The sequence below is a fragment of the Stomoxys calcitrans genome, chromosome 1 (genome assembly GCF_963082655.1).
Source record: "Stomoxys calcitrans chromosome 1, idStoCalc2.1, whole genome shotgun sequence".
Taxonomy (NCBI): Eukaryota; Metazoa; Arthropoda; class Insecta; order Diptera; family Muscidae; genus Stomoxys; species Stomoxys calcitrans.
The window spans coordinates 243,912,948-243,938,599 of record NC_081552.1 but is presented as its reverse complement, the minus strand read 5'-3'; the positions used below and the strand labels follow the sequence as shown (position 1 = coordinate 243,938,599).

General features: G+C 36.9%; 1 protein-coding gene across 1 annotated transcript in view; it reads right to left on the bottom strand.

The window, feature by feature from the left end:
- Positions 1-25,652, bottom strand: part of LOC106092120 (uncharacterized) — a 121,091-nt gene that overhangs the window by 47,247 nt on the left and 48,192 nt on the right. The window lies entirely within an intron of this gene.

The window sequence follows — 25,652 nt, the reverse complement described above, 5'->3', positions numbered from 1 at the left end:
CATGGCTAGATTATCTTAGATTTTTACGCTGATCGAGAATATATATATTCTATATAGGGTCGGAAATGGATACTTCGATGTGTTGCAAACGGAATGACAAAATGAATATACCCCCATCCTTTGGTGGTGGGTATACTAAGCAGTCCGACACTGAATATATCCTTTAAGGTACATTGCACCTATAGAGGGCGCAATTTTCATTCGATTAGTCCGATCCGATATTGTACAATGATTTCTCTCATGACTTCCAACTGAGTTTATAAACCTTAGTTTTATTTGCTCATATATAAATCGATCTTCTGGTTTATACTTCTCATTTTCATTTGAAATATAGGTGATGGGAAATTAACGATAGTATCGATACTATCGATATTTATTATTAAAACTATAGAAAATATCGAATGTTGCAATTATCGATAGTTTGCCAGCTCTATTCAGGACAAGTAATTTATGAAATAACTAGGATAAGGTCTCTAGGAACCTCATCGTGTATCGAAGGGTTAATGCGAAGCCTTTCGAGTCGTGGCAGTTCAAGTTAAGGGCGTGAGCGATGACTGCGCATGCATCACAGTAATACGGTCGGTGGGGCAACAAAATCCTATGAAGATATTCAGATCGTGTGGAGACGAGGCTATGGCTGAAGGAAATCATGACTCATGCAGCATAGGTGTGGCAAGTGATAGCATGTGCAGGGCATGTGGGGTATATGATGAGGCCTTGGTGCATTTTCAATGTCATTGTCCGAATTTCGCGGCTAACAGGCAGCAGCACTTAGATGGGGACACAATACCATACATGAAACGACTTAGGTAAACATAATTTGTCTTAATTGCCCACAAATTGTCTTGTTAACATTGCAAATATATACCTATTGTGAATTGGTTATGAGAAATTTAATAGGTTTTCCGCGTCTCCTAATAAAAATACGGTCTTATTGCAAAAAAAAAAATAAATAACCTTCTCTGCAAAGATATTCAATTTAAGTTTACATTAAAAAAAGGCAAAGAAAATTTAATGGGTAAATAAAAATAAACTAAAAGCTCCTCTCTGGTTTCCAATTTATCTTTCTATCTTCTTTCTCTCAAACGCAATTATGACTCTTAAAGAGACAAGATAGCAAATATACATACATACAGGGACGTAGTCAGGCGGGGGGCCTCGGTCCCAAGGCCCCCCAAAATGATTAAAGAAAAAAATGAATGGGGGTGTGGGCCCCCAAAAACGTGGTCCCGTAAGTGGGTATGAATTTCATGCCCTACTCCCAAATACCTTTCATTTGAGCCCCAAATTGTCAAGATCGTTAGATATGTATGTCCAATTTAGGGATGTTTTGTTGGGTAAGAGGGGCCCCCAGACACCTAGCCCTTAAAATATGAGCATCGTGCTCTACCTTAAAAAACCATTTTTTAAACCCCATATTGCCATTGGAGAGTTTATGGGATGAGGCGTCCCCCAAACACTTGGCAACAAATTGTTTATAAAATTCGTTTTTTACCCCCCACCATAGGATGGGGGTATACTAATTTCGAAATATGCGTCTGAGACCGCATAACGTATATATATTCTTGATCGTCATGTCATTTTAAGTCGTTCTAGCCATGTCCATCCATCTGTCCGTCCGTCCGTTCGTCTGTCTGTCGAAAGCACGCTAACTTTCGAAGAAGTAAAGATAGCCGCTTGAAATTTGGCACAAATACTTTTTATCAGTTTTATAAGGTCGGTTGGGATTGTAAATGGGCCAAATCGGTCCATGTTTTGATATAGCTGCCATATAAACCGATCTTGGGTCTTGACTTCTTGAACCTCTAGAGGGCGCAATTCTCGTCCGATTTGACTGAAATTTTGTACATGGTGTTTTGTTATGACTTCCAATAACTGTGCTAAGTATGGTTTAAATCGGTCCATGTTTTGATATAGCTGTCATATAAACCGATCTTGGGTCTTGACTTTTTGAGCCTCTAGAGGGCGCAATTCTCATCCGATTTGACTGAAATTTTGCACGTGGTGTTTTGGTATCACTTTCAACAACTGCGCGAAGTATGGTTTAAATCGGTCCATGTTTTGATAAAGCTGCGATCTAAACCGATCTGGGGTCTTGACTTCTCAAGCCTCTAGAGGGCGCAATTCTCATCCGATTTGACTGAAATTTTGCACATGGTGTTTTGCTATGACTTCCAATAACTGTGCTAAGTATGGTTTAAATCGGTTCATGTTTTGATATAGCTGTCATATAAACCGATCTTGGGTCTTGACGTTTTGAGCCTCTAGAGGGCGCAATTCTCATCCGATTTGACTGTTCGGATTGTTTTGTTAAGACTTCCCATAACTGTGCTAAGTATGGCGTAAATCGGTGTAGAACCTGATATAACTGCCATATAAACCGATCTGGGATCTTGAGCCTCTAGAGGGGGCAATTCTTATCCGATTTGGCTGAAATTTTGTACAACGGCTTCTTTCGAGACCTTCAACTTACGTGTCTTATATGGTCTGAATCGATCAAAAGCTTAATACATCTCCCATATAAACCTATCACCCGATTTTACTTTTTGAGCCCCTACAAAGCGCAATTCTTATCCGAATGAACTGTAATATTACACAATGACTTCTACAAGGTTCGGCATTCATTTATGGTCCACATCGGACTATAACTTGATATAGCTCCAATAGCATAACAGCTCTTATTCAATATTCTTTGTTTGCTTAAAAAGAGATACCGAGCATAAAACACGACAAATGCGATCCATGGTGGAGGGTATATAAGATTCGGCCCGGCCGAACTTAGCACGCTCTTACTTGGTAAATCTCAAATACCTTTCATTTGAGCCACATATTACCATGGTCGGTAAATTTTTACTATTTAGGGGGTGTTTTGGGGGAAGGGGCGGTGCCCCAAATACATGGCCCCACTTTTGGATATCACATTGGTATTATACTCCCAAAATACCTTTATTTTAGTCCCATATTGCGTCGATCAGTAAATAATTGCTGTTTGTGAGTTGTTTTTGGGGAAAGGGTAGACATGCAGAAAATTGGTTCCGAAAGTGGGTATCAATTTCGTGCTCTACTCCCCAATACCTTTCACTTGAGCCCCATATTGACATGGTCGGTTAATATGTCCCAAACACTTAGCCCTGGAAATATATTAGGATCTTGCTCTACTCTCAAATATCATTTTTTTGAAGCCCATATTGCCATTGACCTCAAAATTGAATATCAAATACGTTTGCTAATCTCAAATACCTTTGTCTGTCTGTTTTGAGGGATGGGGCGGTCACTCAGTGACTTTGCCCTGAAAATATATATCAGATTCTTGTTCTACTCTAAAATATCTCTAATTTGAGCCCCATATTGCAATGGTCAGCACATACGTCCTATTTGGGTGGTTTTATGGGTTTGGGGTGGCCCATAAACACTTTTTCCCGAATATTGAGATCAGATTCGTACTTTACTCCCAAAGTCTTTTCATTTGAGCCCCATATTGTCATGGTCAGTAAATAAGTCCTGTTTGGGGGGTGTTTTGGGCAAGGGGTGGACCCCCAGAAACAGGGTCCCACATTTGGATATTAGATTCGTATTCTACTCGCAAATACCTTTCATTTGAGTCCCATATTGCCATGGTCGGTAAGTAGGTCCGATTTAGGGGTGTTTTGGGGCTTGGGGTGGTCCCCCTAACATTTGGTCCGACAATTGGATATCAGATATGTTTTCTTATCCTAAATACCTTTCATTTGAGTCCCATATTGTCGTGATTGGACTAAAAATATATTTGGTAGGTTTTGAGGGTGGGGCGGCCCCCTAGGTACCCCATCCGAAATTTCGAAACAAAATTTTTGTTTGTAGGTTACTCTAAGAGAGTACACAAAATTTCGGTTAAGAAATCTGGCGTTTCTGAAAATTAGTGTAAGGGAGAGATGCGAGATTGCCTGATTGGGTGACTGGAGTCATGAAATTTGGCACGAATGTGATTCTTGGGACGTAGGCGCGCGATAATACGGGGTTTTGTGATATTCGTACATTTAAGTATTAAAAAGTACCAAATTTACCCACCGCGAACGGATGGGCTAGATGTATGAATTTGGGCTCAAATTAGAGCACGTCTCAAAAAAATAAAATTTGGTGACGAAAATTTTCCAAAATAGTACTGGATGTTTGAAAAATAGTCCATTTAGTACCGCAACTGGTACTTTTTGGTACCTTGTTTGTGAGCTAGAGCTTTCAATTTAGGAATTTAGGTACACGATGGCAACCCAAATTGGGATGGCCAAAAAGTTTTTTAGACATTTAAAACAAAAAAGTACCAAAAATGGTACGAAATAGGTGAACTTTGCATAGGGCGAACGGATAGAGCTAGAACTTCGAAATTTGACTTAAATGATTCTTGTTGCGAAAAAAAGGGGATAGATAGGAAAAATAAGAAAAATAATAATGGAAACGAAAGAAACGTACGTTTAGTACCGTATTTGGTACCATTTCATGTTTTCTTTACGGATTGCACTAGAGCTCTGAAATTTAACATGTAGACTCTTATATGAAATATATGTTGGGTGACTAAGTAATTTTTAACAAATCGTACATATTGGTACCAAAAAGTACGAAATAGCTTATTTATTTTTACAGTAAACAGAAAAGGATAAAATTAAAAAAAAAAAGTTGTACGATAAGTTGTACCAAATATGAGATGTTGAAATCGTACAAGGAGTGGAATAAAAAGCACTTAAGTGCTGTAATTGGTACTATTTAGTACTTTCTTTGTAGATTAAGCTACAGATTTGAAATTTGGGATACAACCACACTTTGGCAGTATGTAGCGGACGTCTAGAAGATTTTGTTGATATTCGCACATTTTGGTAGTAAAACATACAATATGGTATCTTCTTAACGGATTGAGCTTGGAATACAATTAATTCTAGGTATTATGTACCGAGCGACCAGAAGATTTTTTTTTTAGATATTCGTTCATTTTGGTACTTAAACGTACAAAATGGTACTTTATTTACAGACTGAGTTAAATCGGTGACATTAGAGATACAGGTACATCTTGGCAGTATGTAACGGATGACGGTAAGATTGTTGTAAAATGTGTACATTTGGGTACTTAAACGTACAAAATGGTACTTTATTTACGGATTGAGCTAAAGATCTCAAAATTGCGTACAGCTACATTTTTTGTACATTTCGGCACTAAAACTTCAAAATGTTCTTTCTTTACGGATAAGGCTAAAGCTATTAAAATTGTGATACAGTTACCTCTTGATATTGGGTGTATTATCAACGGGGCAACGAAGCGACCGGGCATATTAGAGAATTTATATGACGTAGCAATTGTTTCAAATGTTAAAATTTTCAAAAATGTATGAAAAAAATTTTTTTTCCTAAGCCCCTACAACAAAAAAATCATTTTCTTTATATTTTATGACCATTTAGCGAAGAAAGCTGTATTTATTGATTTTGGCATAAAATAGAACCTGCCGTCAAATGTTGGGGTGGGTGTTCCCCCCCACCCCCACCATAATGAAATTCTGGCTACGTCCCTGCATACATACATATGTATATCCGAATATGAATGTTTTGCGAAGAGGAGAGAAGAATAAATAATTTCAATTTCAATTACGTACACTGGAAATTGGAGACATCCATTGGAACATCCATAGCAGAGGAGTCTTAAAGGTAATTAAATTTCAAACAAACAAAAACAGCAACAATTCTCGATCTATAAAAATGCATTTAAAATAGATCGTCAAGGTATTGGCAAATATAAATTGCGAATGCATACCGAAAAGTAAATATAATCCATGGTAAATATTTATGCAATATTTTTGTTATTACATTTTGCGTGATAAAATTACAAATAGCTATAGAAAACAAAAAATAATTTTCAAGCAAATAGTTAATGAAAAAATGTGGGTGGGGCTTTCGAAATTAAATTATAAATCGTAGGCGTTTTTTTTTAATTTGCTTTAGAAAAATAATTGCAATAAATATTTGATAAATATATATAATTTTGCAATACTTTGTTTTCATAATTATTGTATTTTTGGTTTGATAATTGTTGAAGCTCATCATTAAAATACTTTTTTTTATACACATGTTGCATGTTACTTTTTCATTTCACCACTAAATTTGTTATTTTTGTTAGTTTTTTTCTTTTAACGATAAGATTTAACAAATTTCAATAATTATATATAATTAGTATTTGTTGTACGACATGGTGAATAATTTTATATGATTTCGCATTAGACAAAAACCGAGTGGTTTTCGGTAGTAAAAAAACAAATTATTCAATATAATATGAAATTATTTAAAAAAAAGCAATATTTTCTCAAACTTGATGTATAACAGTTATTCTGTGAGTGAAGATAAATTCCGAATTTAACTAGCGGAGACACAAACCACTGTGCGAAAACGGATAATAGTAAGGCAATGAGACCGGTCTCAAACGACAGCTAGGGAAGCCTAGTTTCTTATACATATACCCACGTTTTCCAAATAATTGTCTAACTATTGAATTTTAGGCAAAAACTTGAAAAAATTACCTAAAAAAAGAAACCCATGGTTCGACCAGAAGAGTGTCAAGATGCTACTGAAGCCAAGAATGCGGCATATAGAGCAAGCATGCAATCAGTAGCAACGCACCAGATGAAGGAGAGGTATCGGGAGAAAAGGAGAGAGAAGAAACGTCCATTCCGCAGAAAGGAAAAGGAAATGGAAAGACTTGAGTGTGAGCGAATTGAGATGTACAGGAGTGAGAATGTACCAAAGAATTAAACATCAAACCGGTGGCTTTGGTGCAGGCACATCCTCCTGCAGAGACAAAGAAAGAAATCTGGTAACTGACACAGATAACATGCTGAGGATATGGAAAGAACATTTTACCCAACTGCTAGTGTCCGATGTTGGCGGCAAAGGGGATACCACAGAACCAATCAATGATCATGGTATAGAATGTTTATCTCCTAGTCACAATGAGGTCCAAGTAGCAGTGACCCGCCTAAAGAACAACAAGGCAGCAGGAGCCCACGGGTTATTGGTACCGCAGAGTATTGAACTCATGATCTTGCACGCATTCTCTAGCCTACCGACATCATCTTCTTTATGAGGAAATCAATGAGCACTGCTGCACAGTCATAGGAGTTTCAATTAACTAAATTCAAAAAAGGTAAAAACCACTAAAAAAAATAATACCAAATTCATATTATTTTTGCCAAATTTTCTAAAATAAGGTTAATGAAAAAAAAAAAATTTTTTCCGACCATGGGTGTTTTGTGCTCTACATGGCAGTACGCCTATTTGAACAGCTACCTCAACTCAAGAATTTGTTGAAAGTCTACAAAATTTCAATAGTTGTCTCTTGTGGAGACTTACTTATGTACTTCAAAAAATAATGTCTTCGATTTAATGCTAAAATTAGTGGAGAATTTAAAGTTTCACATACAAATTAGGTAGTTGATTTTTTCCAAGAGTTATTTTTTTCGATGAATTGGGTTGCCCAAAAAGTAATTGCGGATTTTTCATATAGTCGGCGTTGATAAATTTTTTCACAGCTTGTGACTCTGTAATAGCATTCTTTCTTCTGTCACTTATCAGCTGTTACTTTTAGCTTGCTTTAGAAAAAAAGTGTAAAAAAGTATATTTGATTAAAGTTCATTCTAAGTTCTATTAAAAATGCATTTACTTCTTTTAAAAAATCCGCAATTACTTTTTGGGCAAACCAATTGTAAAGAAGATTTTACGGGGTAAAGAATCTTTTCTAAGTGGGCAACACAAACATTGTACAACCTGTTGCATTTCTAGCAATTTAAGTCAGAGACAAGGAATGTCATACCGTTTTTTAACCAAAAATGGCTGCAACTGATACCCGCTAACTAACAGTTAACTGTCATTTAGTTCTTCCCGAATATAAGTTATGCATTGAATAACAGATGATTGATAGTGGTTTTCGATAATAATAATGTATAAAATGATTTTTTGCTGATAACAGTTACAGATTGAATGTTAGAAATGGGTGATAAACAATGAGTGACACCTGTGAACTGGCATTTGGCATATGATAACCCATAACTAGTTACATAGTTAACTAGTAATCAATAAGAAATATTTAATAGTCATTAACAGTTGAATGATGAATACATCAGTATTCTCACTATGCTGTTATGCCAATTTTTAACACATTACGGCGGGAATTTCATTACAGACATCAAGACCCAGACTTCTACACTCAGAAAAAATGCTTATCGTAAATATGAGTTAATTACATAATACTCATTAGACCATGATATTTATTCAAGATTAGTTAAAAATTCCTAAAGAGTGAGAAAATAAACGTTGTACGAATAAAACTAACTACTCGTGAGTATAGATAAAATAACTTACAATTCAGGTGGAGTTGGTAATTTTCCTTAAACGAATATTTTTGAAATAAGCGAGAACTTTACTAAACATAGGTAAAAGCATATCAACGTTGAAAATACCTTTTCTGAAATTTTTTATTACTAAATGAACTACTTTAAGAAATAAAGATTTTAAGTTCAATATAACTAAAACGTACATTATCATTCCTATTTCTTGAGTTCACTAATACATGCGCAAAATTAAGAACAATTTAATAAACACACTTCTTACGGTGAGACATTGTGTCTATAAATAGAACATGACCAAGCTGAACAAAAAATGCATGGCCTTCTTTGATGAAAAGAAGAAGGTTTAATACTCGGCTGGGACATAAGTTTTATTTAATTTATAATTGCAAATGTTTCATATGAAATTTGTATTCTTCACAATAGCTGAGCCATTGATAGCTTGGGGATGAGGATACAGCCGGAATTAAATGGGTTAAGTAATTAAGATGTGTCCAATTGCAAGCCTCGGAGTGTTCGGAAAAAGCGATTTTTTCAATAATTTTATCTTTAACTACATGAACTGGGCCCGCTCCGCCGCGCCTTCTATTACTTTATATGGAACAGAATTATCCTTGAAATAATTATTTTCAACAATTAAAGAGATTTTGGAGAAATTACATGCTAGAAAATAGTATATGTGTATCGCTTGACTAACAGTATAAAAATAAAGATGTCTTTATCTGAATACCATATGATCTTTATTCGTCTGTGAATTCACCCGGCGGTTTTAGGCTCATCTAAGTTAGATGTTAGATGTACTCCATTCTTAAAGACTTTATTTGAGCCCGATATTCTCATGGGAATTTTGGCAATGGGAGCCCCATATTGTCATGATCGATAAAAACGTTGTGGTGGTCCCCCAGACACTTGGCCCTGAAAAAAATATCTGCAATGTGCTCTTTTCTCAAATACCAATTATTTAAATACCATAATGCCATTGGTTTTAGGGAAGTTTATAGGATGAGGTGTCCCCCAAACACCTGGCTGCAAAAATTGATTATCAAATTCGTTTTTCGTAATCTCAAATACCTTTCATCCGAACCACATATTGGCAGGGTCCACATTTGGATATCAGATACGTATTCCACTCCCAAATTCCTTTATTTGAGCCCCATATGGACATGGTCGGTAAATATGTCTGATTTTTTGGTGTTTTGAGAAGTGGGGTGGTCCCCCAAATACTTAGTCCTGCAAATATATCAGCGTTGTGCTCTATTCTCATATATCTATATATCATTTATTTGAACCCCATATTAACATTGGCCTCGAAATTGAATATCAAATTAGTTTTCTAATCTCAAATATCTTTCATTTAAACTCCTTATTGCAAAAGTCAGCAAATATGTCCGATTTGGGGTATGAGCTCTTCAAACTATCAATATCGAGTTCCACTGTCTTGAAGACCCACATTGTCTTGGTGAGCAAATACATCGTATTTGGGTGGTGGGGCGTCTCCTAGACAGTTGGTCCCGAATGTTGATATTAGAATAGTGGTCTACTCCCAAATGCCTTTTATTAGAGCCTTAAAAATATATTGGGTTGCCCAAAAAGTAATTGCGGATTTTTCATATAGTCGGCGTCGAAAAATTTTTTCACAGCTTGTGACTCTGTACTTGCATTCTTTCTTCTGTCAGTTATCAGCTGTTACTTTTAGCTTGCTTTAGAAAAAAAGTGTAAAAAAAGTATATTTGATTAAAGTTCATTCTAAGTTTTATTAAAAATGCATTTACTTTCTTTTAAAAAATCCGCAATTACTTTTTGGGCAACCCAATATATCAGATTCGTTTTCTACTCTAAAATGTATTTTTTTTAGCCCCATGTTGCAATGGTCAGCAAATGCTTCCTATTTGGGTGGTTTTATGGGGGTGGGGTGGTTCCATAGACACTTTTTCTCGAATATTGATATCAGATTCGTGCTTTACTCCCACAGACCTTTCATATGAGCCCCGTATTGCTATGGCCGTAAATTTTTTCTCTTTGTTTTTGGGGAGGGGCGGATCCCAAACACTTTACCCCACATTTGGATATCAGTTTCGTATTCTACACTCAAATACCTTTTATTTAGGCCCCATATTGCCATTGTCAGTAAATTAGTCCTGTTTGGGAAAGGGGTGGGCCCCCAGAAACTTGATTCCACTTTGTCGTGATTGGTCTATAACTATATATGTGGTGGGGGGCGGCCCCCCTAGGTACCCCATCCGAAATTTAAATACCAAGTTTTTGGTATTAGGTTACTAAAAAAGAGCACATTAAATTTCGCCTAAATCTCACCGCCCATCTCCGAGATCTGGCGGTTCTGAAAATCAGGATAAGGGAGAGGGGCCGCCCCCCTCCAGATATCAAAGAATGTAGTACCCTATTTTCACCACGGGATCATTATGCACCATCTCTGAAAAGTTGAAGAAAATCAGTTCAGCCATTTTTGAGTCTATAAGGAACACACAAACAAACAAACACAAATTGATTTATATGTATAAGAAGATTTTCAAGCTTTTTAGTTCATATTTTACCTGTGGGAAGTTGAAAGTGTACTAATACTATTGGGTTGCCCAAAAAATAATTGCGGATTTTTTAAAAGAAAGTAAATGCATTTTTAATAAAACTTAGAATGAACTTTAATCAAATATAATTTTTTACACTTTTTTCTAAAGCAAGCTAAAAGTAGCAGCTGATAACTGACAGAAGAAAGAATGCAATTACAGAGTCACAAGCTGTGAAAAAATTTGTCAACGCCGACTATATGAAAAATCCGCAATTACTTTTTGGGCAACCCAATATTGTTTAAACAATTTCGGAGCTATAAAGAAAGCATGTTATTCTTTAGCGCCATAGGAAGTTCAATATTTCCCAAATTTAGTTCATTTTAACTATTGTTAAGGTTCAATAATTTTTGAGTGTATATCTATAGAAGTCTATTTCCGTTTGGCATAAACAAAAAGCAAACTGTAATACATTTTTCTTTATTTTCCAACGAGAAAGGTAAATTTGTATTACTTTCATAAAATCGTTTCTTATATCCCTAGAAATTTGAAGAAAAAAATTTAAAAAATTTTATATATTTGCACGTTTCGATAATGTAAACAAAAAACCCCAATTTTAAAAGAACAATTGTTCGTTTACAAAACCAACAAACATTTAGCAATCATTTTTTGCCAACAAAAAAGATTGAAAACTAAATGCATTGTTGTGGCAAGTGCAGATTACAAAATAAAATAAAAAGAAAATGTTTATGGAATACTATACTACAAGGCTTAAATATTTTGGCGATGAAAATTAGCTCCCAAAGATATGGCCTTGAAAAAGGCCATATTTTCTATATTTTATGACAAAAATATATGAATGCGCAGTAATTATTAAGCAATGAGTTATGGGACAGTGAAATATTTCAAGCAGATAAGTTGAAGGGGTTTTTTTGTGGAATATTTAAGAAGAGTTTTGATTTTTGGTAAAACAAATATGTTTGATACTTTGAATCTGGATCTGAAGACCTTCTTTTGAGTAAAATAGTTTAACTCAAAGCCAATTTTATTTTTCTATTTAATCTCGTTTACATAAACAACGTTCTCTTGTAAAATTAATAAACAAAAAGAAAATGCATCCAATATTCATTGCTTTTGATTTTTAGGATTTGTATAAGAGAAACGCGACCTATAAAAAATGATGATGAAATGTAAACAAAATAATTTTTGCATACATTGACTTTGTGTTTATAAAAACCAAATTGTGCCAATGTACGATAAGCAACTTTATTTGAGGTTTGAGGTATATTTCGCGTATTTAAAATTGTAAGCAAAATTTGAATTAGCGTTAGATGCATATCGTCACCTAAAATGCCCAAAGACGTAACCCTCAAAAAATCAAAAATCGTTTTTTGATTGAATGTGTTACACAAGTCTAGAATGCATTTAGAGAAAATCTGTTGAGAAATATGATCACAAGTGCTCTAAAAGTGACAATCGGTTGATAAACAATGTCGGGAGTCGTTGTAAGTGAATACTGTGTGCCGATATATACGATATTATTGCAGTATAAGTCCAAATCGGGTGAACATATATAGGGGAGCTATATCCAAATCTGAACCGATTTCAACCAAAATCTGCATGTTTTAGGGTAGTCCTAGAAATTGGAATTTTTTTACGTTAGAAAAAATCTCATAGAAATTTTCCATTTCGAAAGTTATTTAGAATTTTTGCCAATAATTTTCTATTCTGCCAAACACTGTGTTTTCTATACAACAGGAATAGCAATTTCTTCTCAATTATAATTTCAAAATTTTTGGAAACGAATTTTAAATAATGACAATGTTCTAAGCCCTCCCTCCTACCGTCCTCCGAGATTTGAGAAACTCAAAAAAATCACATAAAAGGAAATTAGACAATTAATTAAAAGTACGATTACGAAGTGAAGTCAAACTGCCTTGAAATTTGTTTTTGTATCTACTGTTTGGTTAAATGACATATTTGCTGATTTTCTATACTTTGCCTAGGCCAGACGCCTCCGGTTAAATAGCCATCACATAAATCAAATTTAGCCAAACACAAACAGAGAAAGAACAAAATTTAAAGAAGATTTAAATGTTTTTTTTTAGCCAACTGAGAACAATCGTCTATTGAGTGTCCGATAACATCTTCTACCATCAATGGCTAGAGTTATCTGGTCATACACACTCGAACATTCCTCGAAATGGTGTATGCGAGGTCTAAAATTAGAGTTAAACAAATGATTAATGTCACATATGTAGAATGTGTTTTTTCTTCTTTCAATACACATGGGTACACTCGAAAAAAAAGATCAATCGAACAGTTGGGCAAAAACATAAACACAAAACACACTTTTGTTGTAAAAGTTGGATGTCTTCACTTTGTACAAATATCTGAAGTGGAATAATTTTCTTTCTTGCTGCGCTACAACAGGTAAAAAAAAACTCTTAAGAGCACAATCTCATCAGTAGGATTTTTGTTTTGACAAATCCTACTGATGAGTTTGGTGGTACCAAACGAAATCGCGGAAAACGAAATTCAGAAAAATGCATGAAATCTTTATATGAATTGATAGTACGGTCCATATAATTAAATGTTTGAAGATTATTTCATGCAAATGTTGACCGTGACTGCGCCTTAAATGGTCCATTAGCAAAGTCCAATTTTGACTTTCCAACATTTCGGCCGGTATCTCAATAAAACTTCAATGTTGTCTTCCACCGCGTCAATTGAAGCGGGCTTGTCTGTATTGACATGAGCTTTAACAAAGCCCCACCAAAACTAGTCTAAAGGCTTTAAATCGCACGATCTAGGCGGCCCAATGACCGGTCCCGAACCTGAAATCAAATGTTCACCGAACTCGCCTCTCAAAAAGTTCATTGTTACGCGTGCTGTGTGACATGGGGCACCGTCTTGTTGAAACCACATGTCATGTAGGTCAATCTCTTGCATTTTGGGCAAAAAAAAAGTTGGATATCATCCCACGGTAGCCCTCACCATACATAGTTACGTTACGATTCGCATTATCTGTGAAGAAGTACGGTCCAATGATGCCACCAGCCCATAAACCGCACCAAACTGTGACTTTTTATATCAACCACCGAAGGATGGGGGTATATTCATTTTGCCATTCCGTTTGCAACGCATCCAAAGATCCATTTCCGCCCCAATAAAATATATATATTCTTGATCGTCGTAAAAATCTAGGACAATCTAGCCATGTCCGTCCATCTGTCTGTTGAAATCACGCTACAGTCTTTAAAAATAGGGATATTCAGCTGAAATTTTGCACAGACTCTTTTTTTTGTCTATAGGCAGGTTAAGTTCGCAGATGGGATATATCGGACTAAATCTTGATATAACTCCCATATACACCGATCTGCCGATTTAAGGTCTTAGGCCCATTAAAGCCACATTTATTATCCGATTTGAGTCAGTCCGGGCCGGCTCAGATCGGCCCGGCTTTAGATATAGCTACCATATCGACCTATCTCTTGATTTTGGGTATTGAGCCTATAAAAGGCACATTTACTGTCCGATGACAGTAAGTTAAGTTAGGCCCCTCAACATACTTGCTTAATTTGGCCCAGATCGATCCAGTTTTGGATATAGCTGCCATTTAGACCGATCTCTCGATTTAAGGTATTGAGCATATAAAAGGCTCATCAATTACGCCAAAATATAGCACAGTGAGTTGTGTTAGCCCCTTCGACATCCTTCATCAATTGAGTCCAGATCGCCCTAGATTTGGATATAGCTGCCATACAGATTGATCTCTCGCTTTCAAGTCTTGGACCCATAAAAGACGAATTTATTGTCGGATTTTGTTAAAATTTGAGACAGTGAGTTGTGTTAGGCTCTTTGACATCTTTCTGCAACTTGACCCAGACCAGTCCAGATTTGGATATAGCTGCCATTTTAGACCTATCTTTCAACCATAAAAGGCGCAGAAATTTGGTAAAGCGAGTTCTGTTAGGCTACTCGACATCGCTGTCCAATACGGCCCAGATCGGCGCAGATTTGGATTTAAGGCCCATAAAAGATGAAAATGTGTTGCGATAGGCCCCTTGAAATTTGAACCTAGTATGGTTATGATCGGTCTATATTTCGATATAACTGCTACATAGACCAATCTCTCCATGTAAGGTCTTGGGCCCATAACAGGCGTTTTTATTGTCCGATTTCGCTGAAATTTGGTATAACAAGTTGTGTTAGGCTCACCGACATCCCAGTTCAATACGGCTCAGATCGGTCCAGATTTGGATGCAGCTGTTGTATATACTGATCTCTTGATTTAAGGCTATAGCGGTAAGAGTGGATCCCAGAAACTTGGTCCCACATTTGGATGTCAAATTCGTATTCTACTCGCATGGCACCTTTCATTTGAGTCCCATATTTTCATGGTCGGTAAGAATGAAAGATTTAGGGATTTTTTTGGGGGTTGGGGTGGTCCCCCAAGCACTTGGTCCGAAAATTGGATATCAGATATGTTTTCTTATCTTAAATAGCTTTTATTAGAGTCCCATATTGTTGTGATTGGTTTATATATATATTTGGTAGGTTTTGGGGTGGGGCGTTCCCCTAGGTACCCCATCCGAAATTTGGATACCAAATTTTTAGTTTTAGAGATCACACAAAATTTCGCTTAATTCGCATCACCCATTTCCGAGATCTAGCGTGCCTGAAAATTAGGGCAAAGGGGAGGGTCCCCCCCCCCCCCCCCCCCTTCAGAAATCAAAACATGTAGTACCCTATTTTCAGGACGGAATCATTACGCACCATATGAGAAAATTTCAAGAAAATGGTCTCAGCCGTTTATGAGTCTATACTAAACAGACAAACCCCCAAACACTTGGTCCGAAAATTGGATAGCAGATATGTTTTCTAATCTTAAATATCTTTCATTTGAGTCCCCATATTGTTGTGAGTGGTTTATATATATATTTGGTAGGTTTTGGGGAGGGGCGTCCCCCTAGGTACCCCATCCGAAATTTGGATACCAAATTTTTGGTTTTAGAGATCACACAAAATTTCGCTTAATTCGCATCACCCATTTCCGACATCTAGCGTGCCTGAAAATTAGGACAAGGGGGAGGGTCCCCCCCCCTTCAGAAATCAAAACATGTAGTACCCTATTTTCACCACGGGATCATTACACACCATATGAGAAAATTTCAAGAAAATGATCACAGCCGTTTATGAGTCTATACGGAACAGACAAACTCAAATAGATTTTTATATATAAAGAAGAAGATTCTGTTGGAAGGCGAAAGGAAAAGGGAACAATCGAAAAACACAGATTTTCTGTCTGTCTTCCCATGCAAATTATTATTCAAATTGACCCATAGATAAATGTAGCTCCTATACAAACGGATTTTCCGTCTTCTTGACCACCTTCAATTTTCAACAAGTCGATCAACACCTATTCCTTGATCTCTAGCCTTACCGTCTTGGTGTCGCTATCAAGTAAACTTCATTGCACAAATATTTCTTATTGAGTAGATTGTTAACGATTTTACTAAGATTTTTTTTCCTGTTTTTCACTTTACACCACTCTTCTTTTCCCTTAGTTGCTTAATTTAAAGGTGCTAACCTTCAAAAACTCAGCATTCAGTTTAATGTACTCTAATGCTTTAATAATAGCACACTTTTCTTCTGGGTGTACCCTCATGTTGTTGGCATGGCACACTCTCTTCGGTGGTGGCTGGGGTCTCTGAACTTTGCTTCGTCTTCATTCTCTGTTCACATTGCTCAGCAAATTCGATACATATACTCGCACACACACACACATATGCTACATACATATATATGAATTAAACGAACAATAGAATCATGTGTAGAAATTCTGCTCTGTGACGCCATAAATTTCTGCTACACTGTGATTAGAGCAAAGTCCACTAAATTTCTTGGTCCCCATTTGCCTTTTGCTAGCCCAATAACAATTTATTCAATTTTTTTGTTTTTGTCTTTTTTTCATATTCTTTTTTTATGGTAGCCATAATAATAATTGTTATGTGAATGCTGTTTTATAAAGGCCACAATATTAAATCATTTATTTATTTCCTTCATTATTGTAGCAATTACGGCTGTTAAATTAGTACAATGTCGTTTAAGAGAAAGTACTATTCTGCCGATATAATGAAAGCGATTAGTAATTAAAACTGTGATAAAAATTGATTTTTAATTGAAAGAGACAAAGTTTGTTCAATCAGATTTTTAAATAACTAGCTTCGCCATTACGTTTGTAACACCTCGAAATACTGGTCTGAGACCCAAAAAAGTGACTTAAAAGTAGAGATGGCTTTCTACCGGGTAAATACCCAACGCCTGGGTATTTATTGTGTAAATACCCTATAAATACCTTTTTTGGGTTTTTATTTGGCTACTTATAATTTTGCAGACATCTCGGGTATAAAAAAATTTTCCAAACAATTTTTAATGATTTCGTATTCTTTGTATATAAAAATGATCTGTTTCAAATTTCATCGAAATAGGATGAAAAATGCCCCTTTTATGAGCTCAATACTCTATCGGCAGATCGGTCTATATGCCAGCTATATCTAAATATAGTTTGATCTGGACGATATACAACAAAAAGGTTTAGAGGGGTACCGGAACTCGCTGTGCCAAATTTCATCGAAATAGGATGAGAAATGCTCCTTTTATAGGCTCATTACACTGTACCGGGAGTTCGGTATAATTGGCAGCTATATCCAAATATGGTCCGATTTGTACCACATTTGACATGAATTCGGGTAATATGATGGATCTCAATACCCTATATCGGGTGGCCGGTTTATAGGGCAGCTATATTCATATATAGACCCATCTGAACCGCACTTCACAGAAATGGATAGGGGGCTATCAGAACTCACTGTGCCAAAATTCATCGAAATCGGATGGATGAAAAATGACCAATTTATTGCCTCAAGACTTTAAGTGTGGAGATCGGTATATACAGCGGCTATATATAACTAAAATCCGGTTTTATGAGATCAGAAGGTCAGGTTTAGGTACAAAGAATACGAAATCATCAAAAAAAGTTTGGAAAATTTGTTTATACCCATGATATCAGCAAAATTATAAATACCCTGCTTTTGGGTATAAATGGGTAAATATCCGTGTATTTACACAATTTACCGGGTAAATACCTTTTGGGTATTCACCCATCGCCCATCACTACTTATAAGTCATGACTGTTCAAGTTAATGTTCGTTCGTCTATCAAAACCTACTCCAATTTCTGGTACCCACACGCAAAAAAAAACGTTTGGGATTTTTTTATGACAAACGAAATACTTTTATCACAAAGTTTTTCTTCTATTGTATACACGATTACAACATTTCACCTCAACTTATTAAATGTTTGCTAATAACGTAGTATTTTTGAACGTAACTAACTTTGTTTATTATAAACGCGAAGCTGCTAATCGCCTACCGTAAAAGGACCTTTCTTTTGTTGTAAAACCAAAAATTCTTTGATTTCAAAGGTGTTTCGATAACCGTCAATGATAACCGTTCGCCGAATCAATAAATATTCTCTTGTGTCTATACTACTAGAGAGAATGTGCGAGTTTTTGAGCATATAGCTCAGTGTTATGCAAAAATACTCACACTATTGCACATTACTGTGTACGAACACAAGATAACAATCCCAAGCAAGGCCATGGCTTTGAACATAACTACAATTGTGTGCTCGTCAATGGCATAGACACATTCTTACAAACAACATTTTTCCCCTTATGATTTTGACTAAGCAAAGAGTCAGTATATTGAGAAGCTCAGTCGAGTGCGAAAGGTAAACTCGGAAAATGAACGCCGTTAAAGTTTCGCCTTAGGAATAATGTTGCTGGTATGTCCAATGTCAAAAATGATTAGAGCATCAGACAAATGGTTGCTTGTTAAAAGAAAACACGACAAGAATTTCAAAGACACATACATTGTTTGGTAATATTTATGCGTTAAACAAATGCCCATCCCAAAGTAGGTATTTAAATGTGCGAAAACAACAACTCCCATAAGTGATTTTTGTTTTGTTGAGAGTCATAATAGAACACTATATGCAAATTTTTAGCCAAAGGTAGGTATTTAAATGTGCGAAAACAACAACTCCCATAAGTAATTTTTGTTTGGTTGAGAGTCATAATAGAACATTATATGCAAAATTTTAGCCAAATCGGATAAAAATCGCGGCTTTTAAGAGCTCAAGAAGTCAACGCGGGAGATGGGTTTATATGGGAGCTATATCATCTTATAGACTGATTTGAACCATACTTGGCGCAGTTGTTGGGAGTCATAACAGAACACCATGTACAATATTTCAGCCAAATCGGATAAAAATTGCGGCTTCCAGCGTAGAACATCGGTTTATATGGGATCTATATCAGGTTCTTGGCCGATTTGGACCGTACTCGGCACAGTTGTTGCAAGTCATAGCAGAGCAATATGTGCAAAATTTAAGCCAAATCGGACAAAAAATTCAGCTTATAAGAGGTCAAGAAATCAAATTGGGAGATCGGTTTATATAGGAGCTAATTCAGGTTCTTGACCGATTTGGATCGTACTTGCCACAGTTGTTGGAAGCCAAACCAAAACACGGTGAGCAAAATTTCAGCAAATCAGATAAAAATTGTGGCTCAAAAAGCCAAATCCGGAGATCGGTTTATATGGAATCTATATCAGGTTATAGACCGATTTGGACCGTACTTGGAAGTCATAGCAGAACACAATGTGGGAGCTATATCAGGTTATAGACCGATTTGGACACAAATTGAGGCTTGTAAAGGCTCAAGAGTCAAATCGGGAGATCGGTTTACATGGGAGCTATATCAGGTTATAGACCGATTTGGACCGTACTCGGATGGAAGTCATAGCAGAATAACATGTGAAAATTTTCAGCCAAATCGGACAGAAATTGTGGCTTGTAAGGGCTCAAGAAGTCAAATCGGGTGATTGGTTTATATGGGACGCATTCTTAGCTTTAGAAGTTTTTCGACATCTTTGATCTTACCACGGATTCCTTGAGGGAGGTTTTAGGTTCTCAAGTACGAATTTTACTAAAGGTTTATCATTGAGCCAATTGAGTCAATCAAGTGAAGTAGGTCGTTATCATATGTTGCATGTGCTGTTTTCGGGCTTCCGTGCTGCATCAGATCATACGCTTCTACTTTTCCTTAGACAGAGGCGAATCTTTGCTGCAGCAATGCAATGATCCAAATCAATGCTTCACCCTCTCTTTACACTTTTGTGGTAATCGGAGCATATTTATGGCTACTACCACCAAAGAAAAGTCCATATCGAATGAAATGCGTAATTCATTTCTAAAGAAATTTGTTATACAATTTAGAATGACGAATGCACTAAACCCTCTAGTCATTTTATATCACACCTATATATTACCTCTACCTTATCGCACTCCCTGTTATCGGGAAATCTTAAAAGTCTACTCCACAGAGTGCTGGGAATCTCGAGAACAATGATGATAAGTGGGCACCGGTAATTGCTTTATTTAATCCACTGGTAATTATAACGACAATAATATCAAAATTTTAATTGCAAAGCAAGCAAACACTCTGATAAGACTCCCTTCCCATCATCAGTTTTTGTTTTTGCATTTGCATGAGGATTGCTCGTGGCCAAAGACCACAGTACAACTCACCCTGACAAAATCGTCATTGGCAAATCAACTCGAATCAGCGTAAAGCCAGTTAATGGACTTTTAAGAATCGCACAGCAAAGATTAACAATGCCTTTTCTGTTGACGTTAAACGGCGATGTTGTTTTTAATACCCGAAAAAGGTATTTAACCTATTTATGATGAGACAGACTAAACAGACACAGAGCTATCGATTGAAAATCAGCAAACAAAAACAATTCAAACAAAAATTTCAAAAAAAATGTTTTTTAAATGTATATTAAAAGTATTATTAGTCTGTGGATGGATGCATCTTAAAGCTAAGATCCATTTTATCGGTAACCGGTTATAAGATTACTGGTCAAAAAATAACAGCTCCTGCAAAGTATGTGTGTAAGAAGCCTAATATTGTCAAATTTCTACCAAGGCGGATTTAAAAAGGTGGTCTCACGCGAACAGCTGTTAGCAGCCGACGGTATTAAGATGTCAGATTATTGTTTGCATTCTCTTTGTTGTCATATTCTTTCTCACAGATTCTCTGGTCATGTACATAAACGTAAACACACACGCACACAACTTTCTTTGTGTGTATTGGTTTTCTACAATAATGGAAACATTGAAATCTAAGGGTGCGAACAGAGTGGGCGCCGAAAGCCGAGCCGAGACTGTCAATGCGATAAAGATCATGTGTGCGAGAAAACTGGTTACACACAAGTCAATACAAATAAGCTTTAACATAGTGAACGCCGAGTAGAGCGGAGAGCAAACCCGATTGAGTGCGAGAAAACAGTTCCAAAGCGTTTTTCCCCCTTGTTTGCTGATGCGCTATGAGAATATTGCTCTCTTTGGGGCAATATTCCCATGGCGCATCATTCATCGACTATAATTCCACAGGGGAGTCCGATTAAAGGACCATATCATCCGCATACATCAACAGTTTAAGTTCGACATACCCAATTCGAACATCCGTGGCTAAAACATCGTGTAGATCATTTAAATACAGCGCGAACAAAACTGGACTCAGTAAACACCCTTGTCTAACCCCCTGAGTGACCTCAAAAGGCTCAGAAAATGATGAGCCGTTCCATACTTGATCCATATTTATAACCTTGGTAGAAAGTCCCCTTCTGGCTAGTTTATAAAACAATGAGATTCGCGGTATCATGTCAACAGCGACAGAGACGTTTTTTTATTCCTCCACTTCAAATGGATAATACTTGTAAGATTGAATATGTTGTCGTTCGTCGAATAACCACTTCTGAACCCTTCTGGTATTCATTTAAAATCTGATTCTGCTCTATCCACCAATTAATACGGTTCAACACTACTCCAGTAAATATCTTACAGAGAGTATCCAGTAAAGACACCCCTCTATAATTTGCTACTTCATTAACATCGCCCTTTTTGTGCAAAGAAACAATAATAGATCTACGGAAGGAGGATGGAATAGTCTCGCGGAGGAAAATACAGTTCAGTAGATGTAAAACTTCGCGTAGAAATTGTGCAGGAGCGTAAAGGGATTCTATCAATACCCGGAGCCTAGTTACTTTTAGTATTCCCAAGTACTAAAACCACCGTAGCCCAGAGGTAAGCGTGTCCGCCTATGACGCTGAAAGCCTGGGTTCGAATCCTGACGAGACCATCAGAACAAATTTCCAGCGGTGGTTTTCCCCTCCTAACATTTGTGAGGTACTATGCCATGTAAAACTTCTCTCCAAAGAGGTGTCGCACTGAGGCACGCCGTTCGGACTCGGCTATAAAAAGGAGGCCCCTTATCATTGGGCTTAAACTTGAATCGGACTGCACTCATTGATATATGAGAAGTTTGCCCCAGTTCCTTAGTGGAATATTCATGGGCAAACATAACAACTCAGGCATCTCAAAGGGGCCATCAACAAAAGAGTCGCTGTGTAGTGGCAGCGTCCAGTTCATATCAATCGAAAGAGAGGCACTTGACAATAATCCGCTAAAATATGCGCTAAATGATCTAGCAGTTAGGTTGGTACCAATCCCCAGGGGTGTGTCCTTCAATCTGTTTGCCAGTTCCCACCAGTCTGAAGAATTCTTGTAGTATGAGTTGTACAATTCAAGCTTCTTCCTATTGCAGAGTCTCGTATAAAAGGATCTGCTTGCTATGTACTGTCTCCTACAGACCTCATTGTCGAATCTGCGATAGCAGTTAAGATTTTTGAGCATACGTCTGCTGGCAGATTCGCATTGAGCATCAAACCAACGAATGTTGGGTTCGAAAAAGCTTTTATCAGCTGATATCCCGGCTGCACTATATCTTTTGGTTTTGAGAGGGTCGACCTTGTTCTTCACATCGGAATTATCCGATAGGTAGTCCGAGTCACATCGTACGATGATTTCCCTGCAATACATATCACACTTTAAAGGGTATCACCTTGGTCTCCGTGGTAGTGTTTATGGCTTCCCGAAGTCAACTAGGTCTGACCTAATTGATGGTTCCAAGGACATATCGATGCGAAAACTATACAAAAGTTCTAGAACATCCATTGAACCTATACCGTAGTCAATAACCATTCAACCCAAAGCACCACAAAATGTGAAATCACCAACTTTGCCACCTTCACAATGTCTGTTAAAAATCACTCCACCACGATCATCCACTAAATTAAGAACCTTACGACCCTTGCTATCAACACAGTTCAGATAGTATTTCCGTGAGCTGCTCCTCCCCTATATCGGACTATATCTTGATATAGCCCCCATATATACCGATCCGTCGATTTAAGGTTTTAGGCTTATAAAAGCCACATTTATTATCCGATTTTGCTGAAATTTGGGACTGTGAGTTTTGTCAGGCCACTCGAAATCCCCCTTTAATTTGACCTAGATCGGTCCAGATTTGGATATAGCTGCCATATAGACCGATACGCCGATTTAAGGTCTTGGGCCTATAGAGGGCACATTTATTGTCCGATTTTGCCAAAAAATTGGGACAGTGAGTTGTGTTAGGCCCTTAGACTTTCTACTTCAATTTGACCAAGATCGGCCCAGATTTGAATATAGCTGCCATATAGACCGATCCGCCGATTTAAGGTCTTGGGCCCATAAAGGGCGCATTTATTGTCCGATTTCGCCAAAAATTGGGACAGTGAGTTGTGTTAGGCCCTTAGACTTCCTACTTCAATTTGACTAAAATCGGTCCAGATTTGAATATAGCTGCCATATAGACCGATCTCTCAATTTAAGGTTCTGGGCCCATAAAAGGCGCTTTTATTGTGCGATTTCGCCGAAATTTGGGACAGCGAGTTGTGTTAGGCCCTTTCACATTCCTCTTCAATTTAGCAAAGATCGGTCCAGATTTGCATATAGCTGCCATATGGACCGATCCGCCGATTTAAGGTTTTGGGCCCATACAGGGCGCATTTATTGTCCGATGCCGCCGAAATTTGGGACTGTGAGTTAAGTTAAGCCCCTCGACATACTTCTGCAATATGGCAAAGATCGGTCTAGATTTGGATATAGCTGCCATATAGACCGATCTCTCGATTTAAGGTTTGGGCCCATAAAAGGCTCATTTATTGTTCGATTTCGCCGAAATTTAGGACAGTGAGTTGTGTTAGGCCCTTCGACATCCCTCTTCAATTTGGCTCAGATCGGTCCAGATTTGGATATATATTTTATGGTGCATTTTGACAGGTTTTTCGAGCGAAAAGTCCAACTCAGTGCTAAGCTTTAGATGACTCTTCTTCCTATGCCTTGCTTTCATACATACATTACCTTTTTAGTTGAAATTTAGCTAATTTGGTGCTTCTTAATCATGGATTTCCTTTCTTGCTAGATCAACCATCTAGAGACACTTCATGATTAAAAATATTTCAGCCAGCCATAGGGTCAAACAATCGAAATTATTGGGTCGACTAAATAGTCTACTGCATGAAAAGTTGGGGTAGTGACCTGAACTAAATTGTATTTAATCACAAATCAGAATGTTAAGGCAATCCATTGACAAATGTTTCATACAATCACGAAATTAGATGCACTAAAATGCATTTAACTGCCACCATGCATGTCGAATGCTAGAATTCCCAATGGAGAGCAGTTGTTCATCACATATCCATTGTTGTCGTAATCAATTGTCAAATCAAACTCGATGAGATTGGCATAAGCTGCAGTAGGAAATTGATCAGACGACCATAGGTAAATGGTTGATCACGTTTGGCATCATTTCGTTCACCTCCTATCAATGATTTATTACTAATCAGCAGTACTTGTTAACGTGATCTATGTAACAACGGATCACTTTGTAATAAATCTGAGTGCTTGTCAATTATAGCTCATCATGTTCCATGTGCCGTTGGTGTTACGAAATCTATTCGTGGTTAATTTTTTTTTTTCTATTACTTTTTGTAATCTCTAGAAAAAATTTCATGCAAATGTTATTTTCAGAGAAAACTTTATAGAATTTTTGTTTTTTAAATCATAAAACGTTTGTCCTAAAAGAAAATTTTAGATACATTTTTTTTCTTAAAAAAAAAAAAAAAATTAAAGGTAAAAGCGTTCGGCCGGGCCGAATCTTATATACCCTCCACCATGGATCGCATTTGTCGAATTCTTTTCCCGGCATCTCTTCTTTGGCAAAAAAGGATAAAAGAAAAGATTTGCTCTGCTATTAGAGCGATATCAAGATATGGTCCGATTCGGACCACAAATAAATTATATGTTGTTGACCTGTGTAAAATGTCAGCCAAATCGAATAAGAATTGCGCCCTTTGGGGGCTCAAGAAGTAAAATAGAGAGATCGATTTAAATGGGAGCTGTATCAGGCTATATACCGATTCAGACCATAATAAACACGTATGTTGATGGTCATGAGAGGATCCGTCGTATTTCAGGCAAATCGGATAATAATTGCGACCTCTAGAGGCTTAAGAAGTCAAGATCGGTTTATATGGCAGCTATATCAGGTTATGTACCGATTTGAACCCTATTTGGCACAGTTGTTGAAAGTCATAAAAAAATACTTCATGCAAAATTTCAGCCAAATCGGATAGGAATTGCGCCCTCTAGAGGCTCAAGAAGTCAAGTCCTCAGATCGATTTATATGACAACTTTATCTGGTTATGAACCGACTTGAATCATACTTGGCACAGTGGCTAGATATTATAACAAAATA